Consider the following 19,348-nt stretch of genomic DNA (forward strand, 5'->3'; position numbering starts at 1 on the left):
TGCCACTGTTTTTAACAAACACGCATGGATTTGAGGGAATAAGGAGGTGTGTGTGTGTGTGTGTGTGTGTGTGTGAGAGAGTGAGTGAGAGAGAGAGAAGATAGACTGAAAAAAGACAAGAGGTTGAGGAAAAAGATAAAGGACTGAGTATCATCTGCATGTTCCATCGAAACGACTCTGTCAGCTTGACTGTCAGATGAAGAATGAACACACAGGACACCACCGGTGACCTTCTCACCTATTATGCGGCACCACATGTGATATGCCAGCCATGGGTGAGGGCCGGCATGGCGGGCCACAGGGGTATGAGCAGTAAAGGTCAAAACCCCGAATGGATGCTGAGGAATGCTGCTGCCTGAAAGGACAGTGACAGAGCATAGCACATGTGCGTCCCGGGGTCTCAGCGCTGACAAGAGGAAGCTACAGTAGCTCACCTCTGGTGAGCATGGGCGTGTCAGAGATGCACGTTCTGATTTCAGGGCCAGTGTGGGAACAGCTTCTGTTTTTGTGCTGTGTCACCTGTGAAAAAATAAGTATATAAATTTACACACTTTAGGGTCCCTTGTTTGCCATCTTTGCTTCCTACTAGGAGATCTTGTTAGACTTATAGGGATGTGCAGCTCTGCCTCAACAGCCCCTTTGTAGATCATCCTTTAGTTCTTTCCTAGATTCTTTAAAAGTTTGAGATTAACATGGATGCCCCATGCCCAGATACACACACACAAACACACACACACACACACTACACTATTCCTACTCAACTTAGTGGTACGTGCCTGTGGCAGCTGTTGGTAAATGTCCCAAATACCAAAACCGATAAAGAAGCAGATCCGATGTTCATAGCAACGTCAGGAAGGTTTATTTACACAGCCGACCGTGGGAACAACAGCATGGAGCAGAAGTTCAACAGGTATAGGATGTAATTCTTTTTTTATACAGTTACAGTAGATACATTTACATATGAGTTACAATCCTGTGGAGTTGTGCATTGCTAAACAGCTCCCTCTCTAATTGGGTCTATCCTGAACTTCGTTACCTAATTGGCTCCGTAGGGTTCAAACTTCGGAAGTGAGGTCCATATATGGTCATGGGGAACCCCGTGTTATTTGTAAGTGAGGTCCATATATGGTCATGGGGAACTCCGTGTTTCACAGACTGTTATCATCAAGAGGCGCCTTTTGGCTCCGGTGGGATGTAACAGCATTGCTTTGTATTCTAATACATATTGCTTGTCTCCAGATCAAACGCCGTGCCGTTCCACAGAACTGCCTCCTAACACAGCCAAGCAATAAGGCATGACTCTATCAGATGAATGTAAGGGTTTGGACCACGTCTTAAGCAAAGCTCTGGTCCAATGAGGGTGCATAGCACTTGTTTTTATGTTTCTCAGCATATTATTCAGGTCTCTTTTTTCAATTATTACCAGCTCCTGTTTCCCTGAGTGGGTTTAATTATGCAGACTATTGGAACACTAGGAGGCTGTGATGCTTCTGACGGAGCCCCTGTGGGAGCCCTGCATGTTCCAAACTCACAGATTACCTCAGAGAGATAGAGGCACTTCTTTTCTGCTTATGGGTTTTTCTATTGTGCAGATTGTCCATATTTCTGTGTCAGAGCGATAATACACCTCAATACACGCTGAGGTTTATGTTCACGAGTATGGCTATTTCTCCATGTGTGTTTATCATAATTATGTAATAATCAGTATTACACTTTGCATTATTGTTGCATGTGCACCCACAGAAATAAAATGTGGGCTCAAAGCGACATATAGTTTCTTAGTTCAAAGTTTGCCATGCTCCAAGTTTCTTTCAAAGTCTATCTTTCAAAGTTTCATTTCCCTCTCACCCTAAGGTCCTTGTGCAAAGAGCCCCCCTGCAAGTGGGGTTTAACAGCAGTTCATTATTCTCCCATAGTAGATGGTGGAGGATTTATGTTGCAACTGGTGCAGCCAGCAGAAATAATTTTTAAAAGGCAATTCACTGTCTGTGGAAAAACGCCATGTGTGTAAGGTCATGCAAGCAGGTTCATCATGGCCCCATAGGTTTCCTCAGGCAATGCCCAGGCACAGCAGCAGGGCATTTTTGAAATGGCCACACACAACAGCCTCCCTTGAGAGTGTCCGAACGACAGCTAGCTGGGACGGGAAAAGTCCCAAAGAAAACTCTTAGGGCCCCATGAGCTGCCCAGGGGCCTGGAGTCACCATACTCAGCAAGCAGAGGCTGTCATGTATCCTGGAACTGGTGAGCTGTGATGGCAGTGTGGCACAGCGTGGTCTCACCATGCCCAATCCAGACAGCTGCTCACACTGAAGGCCTGCTAGCCACTAAAAGTGTGGGACTGAATGTGGTAGATAGACATTTTGTGAGAGTGCAGCACTCTGGGATGCACTTGGAGGTCAATCCGCAAACAAGACATAAGAGGTGTCATCGAGAGGCATCACCTAGATCAGCACTCCTAAAATGATCATTCTTCACTATCAGCGTATCACTGCTTTGCTTATGAAGTCCTGTCCCCATTTTTGTACATCAAAATCTAAAGTCATTGGTAGCAGTGGCCATGGCAATGACAGAAAAGCATCCCTCCGTGTAAATTAAATTCCACCTTTGGCCATGTTATTCCTGTTCTACCTTGGATAGGATTTTTGTGCAGAGTGCTGTGTCGTTTTACAGGCTTTGGGGACAGGATGGGCGACCCAGCCACAACCTCTTCCTGTCATTCCTCAAAATCCCTGTCGGAACACAACTTTCCCTGGGGGATGGCAGCTGAAAAGAGGGAGCAGAGGAGAAGAGAAGGAGAGAGAGTGAGAGGCAAACAGAGAGAGAGATGTGGAGAGTCAGACAGAGAAAAAGTGAGCAGGAAAGGAGAGGGAAAGACAGAGTGAGAAAGCAGAAGAGGAAAGAGGAGAGGAAGAGTCACCGTACGTTCACAACGGGAGCGGCGAGAGCGTCAAAGCAACCGGAAGTCATTCATTTTCTATGTGAGCCAGCGTCTCTCGGCGGCAAGCAGCAGCATGACCGTTGGCAGCGCGTCTTGGGCGGTGTGAGCGTCAGAATAAAGTTGAAGTCTGGGCAACTTTATGGTAATGAGCTGTGACACGGTTCGGCGGCAACCGGAATAGAAGTGCTCCGCTCTAGAGAATTCTAAAGAACACAACGGTGTAAACTTTTGTTCCCACCAAACATTAGTTCCCAAGCACAATGGAGGAGAGGTTTATTTAATTAATGTAGGCTACACACAAATTAACGTTAATGTTAACTTGACCAAGGCTAGTAAACGTGTCCTGTAAACTGCATGTTGAAATTTCACTTAGCCTTTAGCATCAATACAAAAATCACACCACACAAATGGCTTTTAATTAGTTTATTTCATTAGCTTATTTTGTTACCAAACATGGAATTATAATTGTTTATTTCTTTCCTTCATTGATCGATTTCTTACCTTAACATTTAAAAGATTCCATGAGGTTAACTACACTACTTGTGGTCAGTTGGCACAAGGATACCGGTCGACACGTTTGTTTGCTTTACGGCCCCCTTAAATAGCGTTTGCAAGCCCAAGCATTCCAAAGGAACTTGTAGCCGCCTATTTCATCTACGTCAGAGCGTCCACTTCTTCGACAGCGTTGTCGGCAGGGCGGCCTGAGCGAATTTTGACGCTCTCGCCACTCCCGGTGTGAATGGACAGTCACAGTAAGAGAGAGAGATCGAACCCCTGCAAAACCCTAAGGGCCAACTGCTGGGTCTAATCCATGGGTTTGGCTGCTATCAGTGTCCTCACAGCTGGGGAGGTTTAATAGGGGCCACTCTAATCCGGATCATTGCAGGGGTCTTTGTCATGGCCAGCCGCAGATTAATCCATTCAGTTACACCTTTAATTGTTGTGGAGAGAACAGCAGCATATGAGGCAGGGTGGGGGAGGTGCAGGGGTGTTATCTAGGGAACTGCGGCCGTGAAACGTGCAATAACACAATTTTCTGATTAGCTGAGCCACAGGGCTAGTGAACATCACCTGTGTTCCATTTGAAACTTGAGAAACATTTTACATTAATTCTGTTTTATATAATAATAATAATAATTAATAACATTAAATATTTTGTTCATGTCATGTGTGTCTCTGTGTGTGAGTGTCTGTTTCCTTAATCAACCCGTCTCAGTTGTAATGTTGTAGTTACTCAAAGTTGACAATGCCACTTTGGAACAGAATGAATTTTCATGACAAACAGGACACATTGGGGCTGTTGTCTTTGTTGAGATCAGACTATGCAGCATGCAAACGGAGAAAAATACACACACAGAAACTTGCACGCGCACATATACACACACACAGTCAAGCTCTTATTCATAAGTGCCGTTCAGCTGAGGGAGTGATCGAAAGGCCCCCTTAGCAGCACACAGCTCTTCTAATGGATCCCTACCCTGCAGATATCTGCTGCTCTGTGAAACCTTGGAGTACTGAACAGGTTATCATGGGATTGGCCAGCCCTGTTGAAAAAGTTCATCACTGGAGGAGCAGGGAGCCATGACCAAGCCCTGGGTGGCAGATGGGACGTACAGCTATAACCACATCAAACCTTCACAAACCTGCACATTTTGATTTTATGGAAATTCTAATCACTGAAGTAACATAAAGATTATCATGTCCCTAATTACACAACAAGAATGTTTAATTGAATACAATCTTCATTGATGTATAAGTTTCAAATTGCCACTCACCCCCATAATGTCTTGTTTCATTATTAGTTAATGATAGCCTTGACACATTCGATAACGTAATTTCATCCTGTTTAGTCATACTGACCTTTCAATTTAGGCTGCCAGTGAAGCCAACAATGGATCTCATTCTAATTGCTTGATAAACTTTAATTAAATTTCCTTTCTGCTCAGCCTGGGTGGCCATCTTCAGTTTGATTAAACTTTAAAATGCAGTCCCAGGTTTGAAGCAGGTTCCCACAGGCTGTCAGCCATCTTGGTCGTACTGCCAGTCTGGTGGCCCTGGACTGTAGCCTGGGGAGATTGACAGCGGACCTCAAACTCACAACAGTCAAGTTACCGTCAACTGCCCAAATCTGTCACAGAGACAGGGGGTCCATTGGCCAGTGGCCTCTTTCCTGTTTGAAAGCACTGAGGCAGCACATCTCACACAAACACCAAGTGAACACTGGAGCATCACAGGATGAATTTCTAAATTTGCTCAGTCTGAATTATTCATTTTTGGCACTTATGAAAAAAGTGAATATGCATTTACTCAGCATTTGAGTGTTCAAATATATAACAATCCTGAACTCAACCATTCTGTAAATTCAATCTCACAGAAAAGAAATACCCATTCAATTCACCCTTAAATTCATTCATATTTCAGTCTGGTTCTCCCTCAGTGCTATAACCATTGAGATTGCCTCAAAGACTCATAAAACTCTTGGTGATCAGCTCTAAATTCAAATCACAATATCAGTTTCTTCACATTTTTTGTGTTCCCTTCTGGAATTTATTGGACATTTTGGGGAAAAAATTATTTAACATTAAACCCCACAAAAGGTTTTTAGATGGGTGAACTCACCGAGCCCCTATGAGTGACTCTAGCAAATCTGATCTGTAAATGTTTGGCTTGTCTATCCACTCACTTTCCCTGGGTTCATTTTCTCAGACATACTACATTATTTTCACACTACACCAGGGTCCATTTGTTAAGAGTGTAATAACCCCAGGGCAATGTGTCATCTTCTTTTTCTCATCATTATTACTATTATCATTATTATTACTGCTTAGCCAGTGGCATTAGTATTGATAGCAATTTAGTACCTTAGTACTGGATTTAAGAAGTATGGAAAGATGTTGAGGAAGTCGATGTGTGAGGAGAGATGACCTACTGCATTCACTGTCCCACCAACCTTCCGTTATCATTCACACAAAGAATAGTTAGAATGCATATCAGATATTATTGTCATATCTTATATGTCATTGTCCAATTATGTGCCACGCAAAATGAATGCTATCGTCACTGAAAATGTAGTGGTATGGAGTAGTGAATGACATTCCTGACTTGCTGAACTGTTGTCCCCAAACTCATGTTTGTAACAGATTACCAGTGAGAGTGCATTATAGCTGAAAGCAAGATACATTTATATGGGCACCTTTCTGGGGCACTGGAAGAACATTGTGGTGACGTTTTCATCATGAGATCAGGTTGGTACGAAAGACTGCGAAGAATGCATAGGCGTACAGTAGTTATCAGTAATACAAATACGTGAGAAACAGCACAGGCGTTGGAGGTTCGGCTGACCGTACCGTTGAGACGCCATATGGAAACCTCTATATTTAGAAACTTCGGAAGTTCATCCTCAGAATTCTGTTGCGACTTGATTCCCTTTTTAGTCGTCTGTTTTACTATCTGATTTTTATTCTCGCCGCTACGAGCGAATAAATAATTGCATTCCAACTAAACTGAGCGAAATGAATAATACAGTATACGCCTCACTAGATCAGCACAGCAGAATATTACGTCTCCCTGCCCATAAACCATTATCGTGGATACCATGCACATCTTATATTCTCTTTTGCGAAAATTAGTGATGATTATTTTCTGTTAATGTACATCTTGATACTGTAGCTGTTGCATGCAATTTGATACTTGAGTTAAACAGAGCTGAATCGGTGGAATTTACGTTATGATTGGATCCTCAGGGATGTGTTAATTGAATTCCCATAGCTCTTCTCGATGTCTAAGATCGTTGTACAGCATAGATATACTAAATGTTTCCCAGGAATTGGAACGACTACTTTACAGCACTTGGTTGTTCATAAGAGTGAGTTCACTGGCTGCAGATGAGGATGGTATGGCGTCAGATTTATGTCAAAAGTTGCTAGCGCAGAAAACATTCTCGCGCACAAAGCAGCCACCACGCGCGAGAGAATTTCTGCTTGGCGAGCGCTGGGGGCATAAGCGCTTGCGCGGGTTAACTCTGCTGGCGCGAAGTTGAATTCTGCTCGCGCGAATCGACCTGAGTTTTGACAAATTGGGGGCAGAAACCAAGGGAGGCACTAGCCCTCTTATGATTGGTCACTTTCAACGTAATTACACCCACACGACCCCCTTGATTGACAGCTTCCGTTAATTGCTGGGTTGTTAGACGAAGCCATCTATCAGTATCACTTACGTGTAAATCTTCAGGTGTTGCCGCCATTGTTCCGTCCACTGTGTCTTCAACTCCGAACTTGTTGTCAGGACTCAGTTGTTTGAAATAACAAGCCTCTGGCCAAACACACTACTGTCTGCCTGTCGTTCAGTTAACGGAAGCTGTCAATCAAGGTACAAGAAGGTCATGTGGGTATGATTGAGTTGAAAGTGACCAATCATAAGAGGGCCAGTGCTTCCCTTGGTTTCCGCCCCCAAATTGTCGAAACTCAGGTCGACGCACGAGCTTCTATTGAAGTGTTGTGTCATGTTACACAGACTGTTAAGATGTTTGATGTCACTGTTCTATTCTGCTGTTCTGTGGGACACAATGGCATTTGTCTATAGGCTACTAACTGATCTCTGAACAAAGAAGAATTCTGGAAGTGTTCTCAATGAAGGTGTTCTCCAATTACAGCATTCAGTGCTGATTGAATCAACAAGACTAAACAGTGACTGAAAGGTGTTTAATTTCACAAAAAAAAACAATTACATTATACCAGTTTGTGGTTCAAAATTTAATTATGGCTAAAAATGAAATTAAAAATGTTATCTGTCTGCATGCTCTCAATCCACAGCTTAATTAAGATGACAGTTTTTCTTCTGTGACTGAAATTTGCAGTCACTCTCTTGTACAATAGATTTTTGTGTCATAACAATTTGCAGACAGAGACCTGGCAGCACTCCTCTAGGGCTGCCAGTTCCAGCTGAAGCAGATAAATGCGTTACTCAAAGCAGTCTTCATATTACCATTATACAAGACTGTTTTTTCTCACTAGAATAGGAAGGCTGTAGTAGTTAAAGGAATGTATGACCACAATGTGGCTGAATCCAAGCGATTAAAAACAGTGGACAAATTACTTTGAGTCTTTGGGGCAAATGATTATGAATTGGGTTCTGGAATGATAGGAATTCTTACCAGTGTAAACATTAAAGATTTAATTTGTTGGTTTAGCATATCACCATGTCACCAGTGCCCCACCTCGGTGACATGGTTATGATTTGGGTGGGGGCACATCATAACCATCACAGTTTACCCAAATCTATTGAAATCACCCATGGGCACAGCAAAGTAATTGTCATTTTTTTGTGTCAACAGTGGCAATAAACGAATGACTGTGGGCGGAGTAGTGTTTAAGGAACTCAGCTCATTTCCATAGGGATAGCAGGTTCAAATTGTGGGCAGGGCAGAGTAGCTCCACCCTTACACAAGGTTCTCTACTCAAATTAAATATGGCCAGCAGCAGGAATTTAGGCTATTGACAAGTGTAACCTTGGTAAATAAATATCATTATGAAAATGCTATGTGAACATAATAATGCTGTTATCTTCAGTGTGAAAATAATGTTCTTAAAATGTAATAACTGTGATCCATTTTATACAATATGAAATAGAAAAAAAACTTTGTTCCTGTGGAATAATTTTTAGAGTGAGTCTGGCTGAAACAAGATATTAAATATTTCAGCACACAATAAGATCATAATAATCAAACTGGAATCCAACGTATCCAGAGACACAGATACTCCACTAAAATGGATTAAATGGCTTTAGAACACTTCTCATATCTTCTCAGAAATATTAGACATGGGGTGAGGGATTATGAATGCAAGCACTATTCTTGTTCCGTCTGATTTTTTGTGAAATACTGATTCCCGTCTTATTTTCATGCAAAATGTTTTTAATGTAATTTAACTCAGTGATGCATATGCCTAAAGTAAAAATATGAACCACAGACAATTTTTTAGGATGATTATTAGTGAACACAACACCATGCCGTTTTTTGTATTTGTTTCTGTTTTTTTTTTTTTTCATTTTTTGGTAATTTTGGGTAGGTAAAACGGGTGGCTTCACTCAGAGATGCAAGGTCTGCATCTCTGTTTTGCAACATCAAAGGGAATGAGAATTTATCCTCCAGCAGGGAAGGTTTAGTGTGTCAGCTCAGGTGTCAAATGAATGTTAACTGCTGTCCCATTCCTCTGAAGGAAGCAGCACTGCTGTGCTAAGCAAATCTCATCAATGATCTGACTCCAAAGGAATGACATGCTGCACATTGTTTCACTCTTGCATGGAGATGATGCCTTCGGAGGAGAGTACTGATTCAAAAAAGGGGCCTGGGTCTCTATAAATGGGGATCCCTGTCCATACCCCTTTTGCTTCTGGTATAAATGGGGCTCCCTGTCTGTACCTCTTTTGCACCTGGCAATCTGGCTGTCTGTCTGTGAAGGAGAGAGGCCATTCCCCCTTACGAATGTCTCCTTTTGTCCCCACAGGCCCTGGGTCCAAGAACGCAACGTGGTGTATGGGCTGGATGTGTCAAAGGTTTCCCTGCCTGTCTCAGACTCCTCCACGCTTCTACCCAGTACCCCCTTCTTCACCACCATTGCCGACTGGTGGGCAGAGGCCTGGATTGCTCCCTCACAACTCTAAGGGCAAAAGAGAGCTTGTGAGTACCAAGCCCTGCTGGCGTTGTGTGTTTTGATATTGAATAGACTCTCCTCTCTGTCTACTCCCTCTGCTGTGAGTGGCTGGGAGCTGACTACAAGGCATAGCCAAAATAAGCCCTGTGTCTTTCATAGGGTCCCAGACATGCTGTGTGGGGACTGAACACAATTTTCTGCATTGCTCCAACATACTTGATTTAATTTTCAATCATACCCAGTTGCTAGCTGAGGGTGTCTGCCCGTGTTGGAAGAGAAAATAAGACATTAAACTGTGAGATAGATAGCATTTAGATGAAATACAGGACTGAAGACCATCCTGGCTGCCTTTACTGTTTTATAGGGTTATTTCTTATGAATCCTTTTACTAACAGACATCAAAATAAAGAGATTTGTCAATTCATATGTAGTGACAAACAAACGCAGAAATACTCCACACCTGCACTTTCCCTTGACAGCAATTGAGAAAGAAAAATGCAAAAGGCTTACAAAGCAACTTTGTTTTAGTTTGCCAGTCTGTTCCAGTTCTTGTGTCCAATTCCAAAGAAACAGTAAGATGTAAGGGTTATTGCTAGAACACAACACTCATGATTCACCACACATGCCATTTAAGGTCACTGGCAGCACGTCAGGATTATAATAGGGGAAGCCCAACCATATTTGCCATGATAAAAACGTACACTTAACAGTAGTGTGGTGTAAATATTAAGCTACGGTGATACGTTTCACAGTAACGGTGTGGCTAATCAGATAGCAGTATGATAATTACGTGTTTAATATTGTGAGTTTCATTGTCGAAAAAGAGTCAAGTCTTCACTCATTATGAAACAAAGAAAATGTGTTTCAAAACCCAAACTAAGAATGATATAATCCAGGTAACAAATGTTGCAATGCATGCTGGGTAGCACTGACGGTATAAATGAATAAGACGGGAATTGAGAGCCATTCAAGGTTTTAGGCTATGCTGGCAAACGAAAATAAAATTATAAAATTATAAATGATTTATCTGTCAACTCCAAAATGAGATGTTATGCCTGGCCAGTTACTTAAGCTATGTACAACACAATCTGAACATTGGGAACGAGGCTACCTCTTCATAACACAGTAGTCGCAGTAACAATTTATTTTATGAACATCGGATGATTGAATTAAAAAAATATATACATATACATATATATATATATATATATATATATATATATATGCGTGTGGCATGTACAAGGGGGGGGGGGGGATTAAAAGTATGACCAGGGGGGCACCAACTACGCCACCCTGGGGCTGCTACCCAGGGAAATATACACAGGGGTCAACACCAGTCCAATCAATCCTAGGAGGACATGCTAGACACACAGGTTCGCTCACTGAGAGAGGACAGAGACGCTGTTTCCAAATTACAAAACAGTTTTATTTGTTCTTGCTACAGTACAAGTTCAAATTTTACTTTATTAAAAGAGTACATTAAAATACCAATGTGGAGAGGGCCTCGGTCAGCCACGGGGAGGCAGACTACAGTAGTGTGTGTCCAGAAGTGAAATACTCACACAAGTGCTTCAAAGAAAAAACAAAGGTGTACCTTCTGTGAACTACAGTGCAACCTATAAGCAAACCATGCAGTGACGGGACCTCACCACCGAGTGCCTAGCCTCCCCCGCAGGAGAACCTCAGCACCTACTCAAGGGAAAGAAACAAAAACCAAATCAAAAATAGATCCAACATAATACAACTCAAGCAGAAACTCCAAAAAAAAAAAAATTGTTTGCATGGCTAACTTCCGCAGCAGCACAGAAGGGGGCGTGACCGCAAACAAGCACTATGGTGGCTGCAATGGTGATTCCATTCTGCCGGTTACATATATATATATATATATATATATATATATATATATATATATATATATATATATATATATATATACACATATATACAGCGCCAGCCTAGCCTATTTGTACAACAGTGGCATCCTCCTCTCTTTCAATGAGGCGAAACGATCTATGACATGATCATAGAACTGATCACTGGACTTGAGTGTCTGAATGACCGAAGACTCCATAGATATTTTGCATAGATTAGAACACCTATCCTGACCACAAGTGTTCCGGAGATATGTTTTAGCCCTCTTTAAGCAGGAGAAGGACCTTTCTGCTGAAGTCCTGGTGACTGGTATTATAAGAAGGAGCTGACAACGTCTGCTTACTTCTGGCAGTGTTGTCAACAGGTCATCCTTTATAATGCATTGCAACAAGTCACCTGGTGGCTTGTGGAAAGAGCCATCATCATAAATGACTTGCAGTTTGTTTCGCAGCTTCTGCTGATCAAAGAACGGATACGTCTGAAACAGTTGGCCCAGTTCACTGTCAGCAAACCCATCCCGTTTTGCAAAGTTGCTGAACGACCCATGGTCAAGGACATGGAAAAAGCTCAGACTTTTCATGTCGGAAAATCTGTGTGTTAGGTGGACTGAGACACTGTCAAGGATTTCAAAGTAGAGGTGGTGATACGAATCAACAGGGGGCTTGTCACTCCCATCACCACTTTGGCCTAACCCTTGTTCAAAGCCCTCCCAGTCACGACGTCTTTTGTTCCTGTCTCTCGGAGACCCGACAATCTCAGTGGCATGGTCATAAATTGCCTGAAATCGCTCGTCAGTTCTAATGCCCACTAGAGTAGCACGAACCCCATCCACCCGTTTGACCGCATACCCTAAATCAAGAGACTTGGTTTGGAGAATTTGAAAAAGAGGTTCAGTTAATCCAAAGATATGTCTCAACACACCAAGGAGAAACGTGAAATCAAAACTATTCACGGTCCTTTGAAGAGCCATGCTATGAGCTATCACATCCTTGTCCCAGCCAGGCTTGGATATAATATGGTTGAAAACTGTGAGCAGTGATTCACGACCTTCACTGATTGTATGCAGTGCACAACTCTTAAAATTCCAGCGGGTTGCACTGCCGGCTGGAACTCAGAGAGTGTGATCAGCATTGGTGAGCAAAGCTGTTCGTTTGCACAATCGCACAAAGAAGTTTTGAAAGCAATCGAGTGAAGCAAAAAACACTTTAGCGGGCTGGATAGTGTTCCCTGAGCGAGTACTAAATTCAGTTTATGGGCATAGCAATGAATGAACTGCGCGTGAGGACACTTTGTTTTCACGAGGGCCTGAACCCCACCTCCTTGTCCACTCATGCAGCTTGCCCCATCGAATGTCTGACAAATGAGTTTGATAGCGGGATTATACTTGTCAAACTCATTCATCAGAATGGCGGTGATAGCCTCTGCATCTCGGTCCACACTCACATCACTAAAACCAAAAAAACGATCACACACAAGGCCATTTTGATGTACCGGCTAATGATACTCAGTTGACTTTTGCAGGATATGTCAGAGGTCTCATCCATCTGCACCGCAATGAAAGGGGCCAGGCTGATGTCAGTATCAACTTCACTTTGTACCACATCAGCGATGCAAGACATGAGTTCATTTTGGATGGTGCTGGACATTCCTGTGAACACCAGCGTCGACGTTTGTAAATGGGAAGCAAGCTGTTGGTCAAACTCTGTCATAGCTTTTACTAGCTCAATGAAATTACCGCTGTTCAGACTAAGTGCAGATTCATCATGCCCATGAAATGCCAGTTCTTGCTTTCCCAAGTACAACACCACACTGATTAGCCTCTTCATTATCTCACAGTTTTTAGTTTCCTGGCTATTGTGCTTTTGGACGCTTACGGCAACTGCTTGATCGAGGGACTGGTCAATCCTTACTTTGCCGAATAGCTTTAATTTAAGACTAGATGTAATGTGGGACTTCGATTTCTCGTGTCTGTCAATTGCTCTAGCCAAATTAGCTAAATCCGCAAACCCTGTGGTAACCCACGGATTGCTAGCACATGCAGCTGTCTTCTCAAACAGCACGCATGGCCGACAGTATAGCCTCTTCTTGAGTGTCGTGCTAACAGTTAACCATGCAGTCTTAGCATAGTGTTGAGTAGAAAAAGTTCTTAATTTATTGCTGGATTTTGCACTATAGCAACATCTGGCGTCGGCCTCCCTTTCCCAAGTTGTTGCTCAAATGGCAACCTAACAAAATCATTTTTCAAAAAAAATCCAGGTCGACATCCATATCTTACCACTACAATGCTTCCTGACCAACTACTCACTCTCTGGTTGAAATTCAGTTTATTAGTTGCTCATGTCAGATGGTCATGATTTGCATTTCTGATCTGATTGGTCAGAAGACTGCGGCAGGTTGACATCCCTCGCCCGCCTGTTATGCCAAACATTCATGGGCTTCCTCTACACACCCACTGGGCATTTTTTTTCTCTTTCACAGTCCAGTCAGAGCGGTACAACACTCAACGGTGAAGACTAATTTTTCTAAAAAAAAAATGTGAGAGGATGTCAAGTGGGCCTGAACCAAGTCTGGCTTTGCCTCAGTGGCATGAAATGTACATGCAAGCCTAAAGCGAGAAACGTACAACAATATGACATTAAAAAGCTATTCTGTCACCATAATCACCGTAAAATATAAGGTAGGCTACATAATCAAAATTGGAATATGTAATTGCGTAAAAGTTTCATAAAAATTTATTTCACATGTTGTTATTGTTATAGAGATTTTCACATCTCAATTTATATATATACGTCTAAAGACCCGTGGCGATTGAGTTTTTTAGGCCGTTGCATTGAAACTGTGGAATGCTCTGCCCACACCCTGCTGATTCCGTGGATTCTTTTAAAAGGCAGCTTAAGACACATCTGTGTAGACAGGCGTTTGGGTAGTCTGTATGCACCAGGTCTGCATTTTATGTATTTATATATTTATTGTGTATTTTATTGTGTATTGTACATTTTATGTATTTATTGTGTATTTTATTGTGTACTTGTATTTGTATTATGTATTGTGTATGTATGTAGTAGCTCGGGGGGTCATTTCATCTTCTATGTTTTCTCTCTTTTATGTTGTATAATGCTCATGTAAAGCACTTTGTGACCTATGTCTGTGAAAAGTGCTATACAAATAAATTTTACTTACTTACTTACTTAATTCTGAGGATGCCTGGCCTCCCCTGGCGTCTGCTGGAAGTCGCCACTGTTTAAGGTATATTCATTCTGACACCTCCCCTTGCCAGGGCAGGGGTCTGTGCTGAGACGGGTACCTGTGGACTTCCCATTCTCTGCGTCCTGCTTCGCCCCACTGTGCTGAGGTTCTGCTGCTGTTTTTCCACTGCTCTGTCTTTGTGCTTTTTTCATGACAGTATTAAAGTCACAGCCATGCATCCCTAATGTCTGTAGGTAGGAATGTGCGTGTACGCCTGTGCGCAGTGGTTGAGTCATGAGCTATTCATACAAGGCAATATCTACACTCCCAACCCCCCCACCCAATGTCTCCACCAAAATTTGAGTGTTGGAGCAAGATTACGTGTCCGACAGGGGCTAAATGATGTGACAGATCCACTTATTTCAAGCACCTGTGAGCCCAAGGCATGATATTATTAGTGCCAGTCCCCCTTGGAGTGGAGACGAGGGGTTGCTGGGATTGCCTGTGGGTGTTGGCGACATCTCGCGGGAGGAGGAATATTGTGTTTCTGTCATGACAAAAAAGCCTCCAGCAAGAAGAAGGCTTTCTGCAGCCTCCTTTCACACACAAAAAAACTCAAGTGCAGGTGGTCAGCACCTCGGCTCAAATCATGCACGCCAATCCTTGCTTACGTAACCACAGCCGCAGGGGAAAGTGGATAGGGGTGCAGGGGGAGTTCTCTAATTCAAGTGAGCAAGAGGGTTGGAGAAAGAAACACAGAGAAACATCAAAGCAGATGTATCAGGGCGAGCCACTCTCCACCATGTGTTCAAAGGAAAATTACAAACAAACAAAAGTACATTTGTAGTGTTAGTGTATCCATCTCCCACCAGCCACTGGTGAAGACAAATGAATTTTATGTAGGTCTGTGGTATGTTCACCAGGGACTTATATGATGGGCCATTGTGGTATCAAGGTGCTCCATTGTTCTATTGTCTTTAAATGGCACCTCTTTCCTTAAGATTGCAAGGCCCCTGTGCACAAATGTGTAAAAACATTGCTGGTATACCCTGTACAGCATTAGGAACAAATCAGTAGGTGCCTGTAGCTAGAAAGCAGTGTTTAGAGTGAGAGGTCTGCTAAAGAAAGAGAACAGCTGAACTTACCCTAAAAAATCAGTTATAGTTAACCTTATTGAGTCCTTTTATAAATTTAAAAACCTCTATTAGATCACCCCTAAGTCTCCTCTTGCTAAGTCTAAATAGTTTAAGTAACTTGAGTCTTTATTCATAGCTTTTATATTTCATGCCAGGAACTAATTTAGTTGCCCTTCTTTGAACTTTTTCAAGAGCCTCAATATCTTTTTTATAGTGCGGTGCCCAGAACTGTACACAACATTCCAAGTGAGGTCTGACTAAAGCATTGTATAATTTCAATATAACCTCTTTAGATTTATAATCAATATTTTTGGCTATATATCCCAACATCCTGTTGGCCTTTTTACTGCAACAGCACACTGCCTAGATCCTGTTAAGCTTGGGTCAACTATTACTCCCAAGTCTTTTTCAAATTGAGCACATTCTAGTTTTTTTTCCCCCCATGAAGTAGTCTTGTCTAAGGTTCTTATTTCCCACATGCAAGATTTTACATTTAGTTAAATTGAATGTCATCTGCCAGGTATCTGCCCACTTTTGGATGCTGTTTAGGTCTTCCTGTATTACCTTAGTTGATTCTATACTGTTGGCTAGACCCTCTAGTTTCGTATCATCTGCAAATTTTACTATTTTACTGCTAACCTCTGCATCAAGATCATTTATGTATATAAGGAATAGCAAAGGCCCCAACACCGATCCCTGCGGGACTCCACTTCGTACAGGACCCTGCTCTGATACAATACCTACCACAGTTACAGTCTGCTTTCTATTAGATAACCACCTTCGAACCCACTCAGTGATAGCTCCTGTAATCCCTGCAGATTTCATTTTCACTATGAGCCTCTCATGTGGTACTTTGTCAAATGCCTTTTGAAAATCCAAATAGATAATATTTGGGCTGTGAAGCATGAAATAATCCATGATCAAGTTAAATTTTATGTGACTGTTCTGTCAGTGTTAGTGCCTATGAATAGGTTATGTAAGCCTTATGAAGATGCAGTTTACTTAAAGCTTTATCAAATGTACACATGTACTGAAGAACAGAATGTAAATCTTTACTTTATGACATGTATGTTCATTTATTCGCACCATATACAGACTTGTTTGTCACACATCAACATGATGTTCAGCCATGTTGAAAAACAACTTCCACTGGTTACAGCATCCAGCTCTAAAGTTGCATGAGGACTTCTGATTGGCCCCTCACAAAAACAGACTGGAACAACAGGAACATCTGTTGTCCAAAGCCTTACCTCTACTCCGCTGTTTTCCTCCATAACTCTTGGCACAGTCCCCGTGCTGCCACCAAATGGAGACCCCCAATTCAGGGCACCCAACTTGGGCATTGCTCTAGGAGATTGGGGAAGAATAACACAACACACAAGCATATGGTTCTGCGATCGGCCGACACCCAGCCTTCTCTAAGGTACCTCACAAGTACAATACAAGACTAACAGCTGTTGCGTCTGTGGAAGAGGTGCACTTCCAAATCAAAATGGGATACACTGCAAAGTGGCTTAAAGCTGAGCTAGCTTCCTTCTGGGATTCTGCAGTCTAACTGAAGTTTTGCTGAGCCACTGTTTCATTCGATCTCTGTTTCTTGGTTTTGTTTTTTTCCTTTTTTTTGGAGGCTTGCACATCCTGATGAATTTGATTGGATTCCAGTAATTATGAGCACTAAAGCGGCTTGCTCTTTGATGCAAGCAGCTGTTGTACTTCACTGAAAAACTACTGCCAGGTATGTGTTCTTTCTGCCCCCGGCAGCTGTGCTGTGATTAGAACATGTTAAAACCAAGGGGTTATGTAGCCTTTTTCCCAGGTACCCCTAGTACCCCTCCACTACGACCTTACCACTAGCTTGTGAGGTGTACCTCCGCATGCGGTCCACATTTAAGAATTAAGAGCATCAAAGCAGTCAGGGCTCCAGCACAGCTGAAGGATATACTCCAGACTGCAGTCATTCTGTCCTAGCCCTGGGGAAAAGATCTGATCCAGGCATATTTTAGCAATTCATTGGTATTTCATCGGTAATAAGTGTTTCTGTAAAATTCTGGCCCAGGAATAATTTTCAACTCCTCTGCAGGAAAAAGAAACAGCTTTGCTATTGCAGAAAATATCAGTGGAGGAGCCCAGTCCCCTGTGCTTTCACAAATAGGGCAGCTGTTGAAAACACTGGACCAAAATTGATCTCCTGGACTATTTTTCCCCAATCCAACAACAATAAAACTGATAATTGGCAATGTCTGATTATGACAAAAAATATAATATCTCCAGTATAGATGTAGCAAGGAGGAAGATGAATACGCATTTTAAAAAATCTCACTGATCTGTCCACATGTAATATACATTGGTCTCATCTTTTGCCTTGTAGGTAAACAAGGATCATTCGCACCTAAGGTTCAAGTTTCCCAAACTCCTCATGAGATGAGGAGATGAGCAGCTGCAGTGAGGCACCTTATTGTACACCTCCGCTTTGGAAAAACTCACATTAAATACTGTTTTCTTATCTGCAACATGCACAAAGTGCAGTTACCTCTCATGGCCACATGGTGCCACCTTTAATGTTAATGCACATTTGATATGGTTTTCATATGTTTACATATGTTTGTATTGGCTATGTTATTATTTTAATGTTTATGCAAACAAAAAGTGCATAGTGCTGCTAATTTTATTTGTGGTTTTCAATATAAAATTTGGTGAAATGATTTCAGTTTGTATATCAGTACTTTTTGAACATTTTCAGCACATTTTAACAATACCGCGATAATACTGATAACCGTGATAATTTTGGTCACTATAATTGTGATATTAAATTTTCATACCATTTCATCTCTACTTATGATGTAACTCTGATTTGACACAATTTGTAAGCAACAGCTGTCTGCCATACCATACTCTTACAAAAATCATTGCAGAGAAATGAATGTTTGCAGGTTTAAGTCCCAGATATGGCCACAGCTGGTCAACCCAGCATCTCCTATGTACATGCACTGCCCAGAGTAGGCCTGTTTTGCACATAGCAAAACAGGCCTATTCTAGTGTGTCTATTGTACAGCTCTAAGCACAGCTCTCGATCCTCTAGTCCTAGTCTAGTCATACAAAGACCCAGTCATACAAAGACATGGGAGTCTATCTGTTGGTATTCATTTAAGGCCACTGGAGGAGTATTTTTTACTCTTTGTTACTTTTTCATACCATTACATTAACATTAACCCTGGGTATGCATTGGTATTGTATTGAAATGGTACACTTCTGTCAGGTATATTGTATTGTACTTGTGTGTCTTGGGTCAGATATGCCTTAGTGATCTCAGCCTTTTGTGTTTGACACAAGCTCTTATTTGTGTGTAGTTTCCTTGTTTATGTAACATTTTGTGTCATTTCCCTGGATGCACTTTGTGCTTGACACTGTCTAATTGATTCCACACTTTCCTTCTTCCTGAATTGTCTCACTTCTCTGTTCTCATGAAATGAAGAATTAATGGATTTGCCAGCGAAGGTGTCTTTGACTGGAAGGTTGGCCAGTGTGCTAATTAAACAAATTTGTGATTTACATAAGAAGCAGTT

General features: G+C 42.0%; 1 protein-coding gene across 3 annotated transcripts in view; it reads left to right on the top strand.

Annotated features, from left to right (window-relative positions):
- LOC118783387 (galactosylgalactosylxylosylprotein 3-beta-glucuronosyltransferase 1-like) overlaps positions 1-19,348 on the top strand; it is a 90,438-nt gene that overhangs the window by 46,330 nt on the left and 24,760 nt on the right. For all 3 annotated transcript variants that reach the window (XM_036537238.1, XM_036537239.1, XM_036537240.1), the window contains exon 2: positions 9,445-9,617. The gene's annotated coding sequence lies outside the window, so the exon portion shown is untranslated. The remainder of the gene's footprint in view (positions 1-9,444; positions 9,618-19,348) is intronic.

The sequence above is a fragment of the Megalops cyprinoides genome, chromosome 9 (genome assembly GCF_013368585.1).
Source record: "Megalops cyprinoides isolate fMegCyp1 chromosome 9, fMegCyp1.pri, whole genome shotgun sequence".
In the NCBI taxonomy this organism is placed as follows: domain Eukaryota; kingdom Metazoa; phylum Chordata; class Actinopteri; order Elopiformes; family Megalopidae; genus Megalops; species Megalops cyprinoides.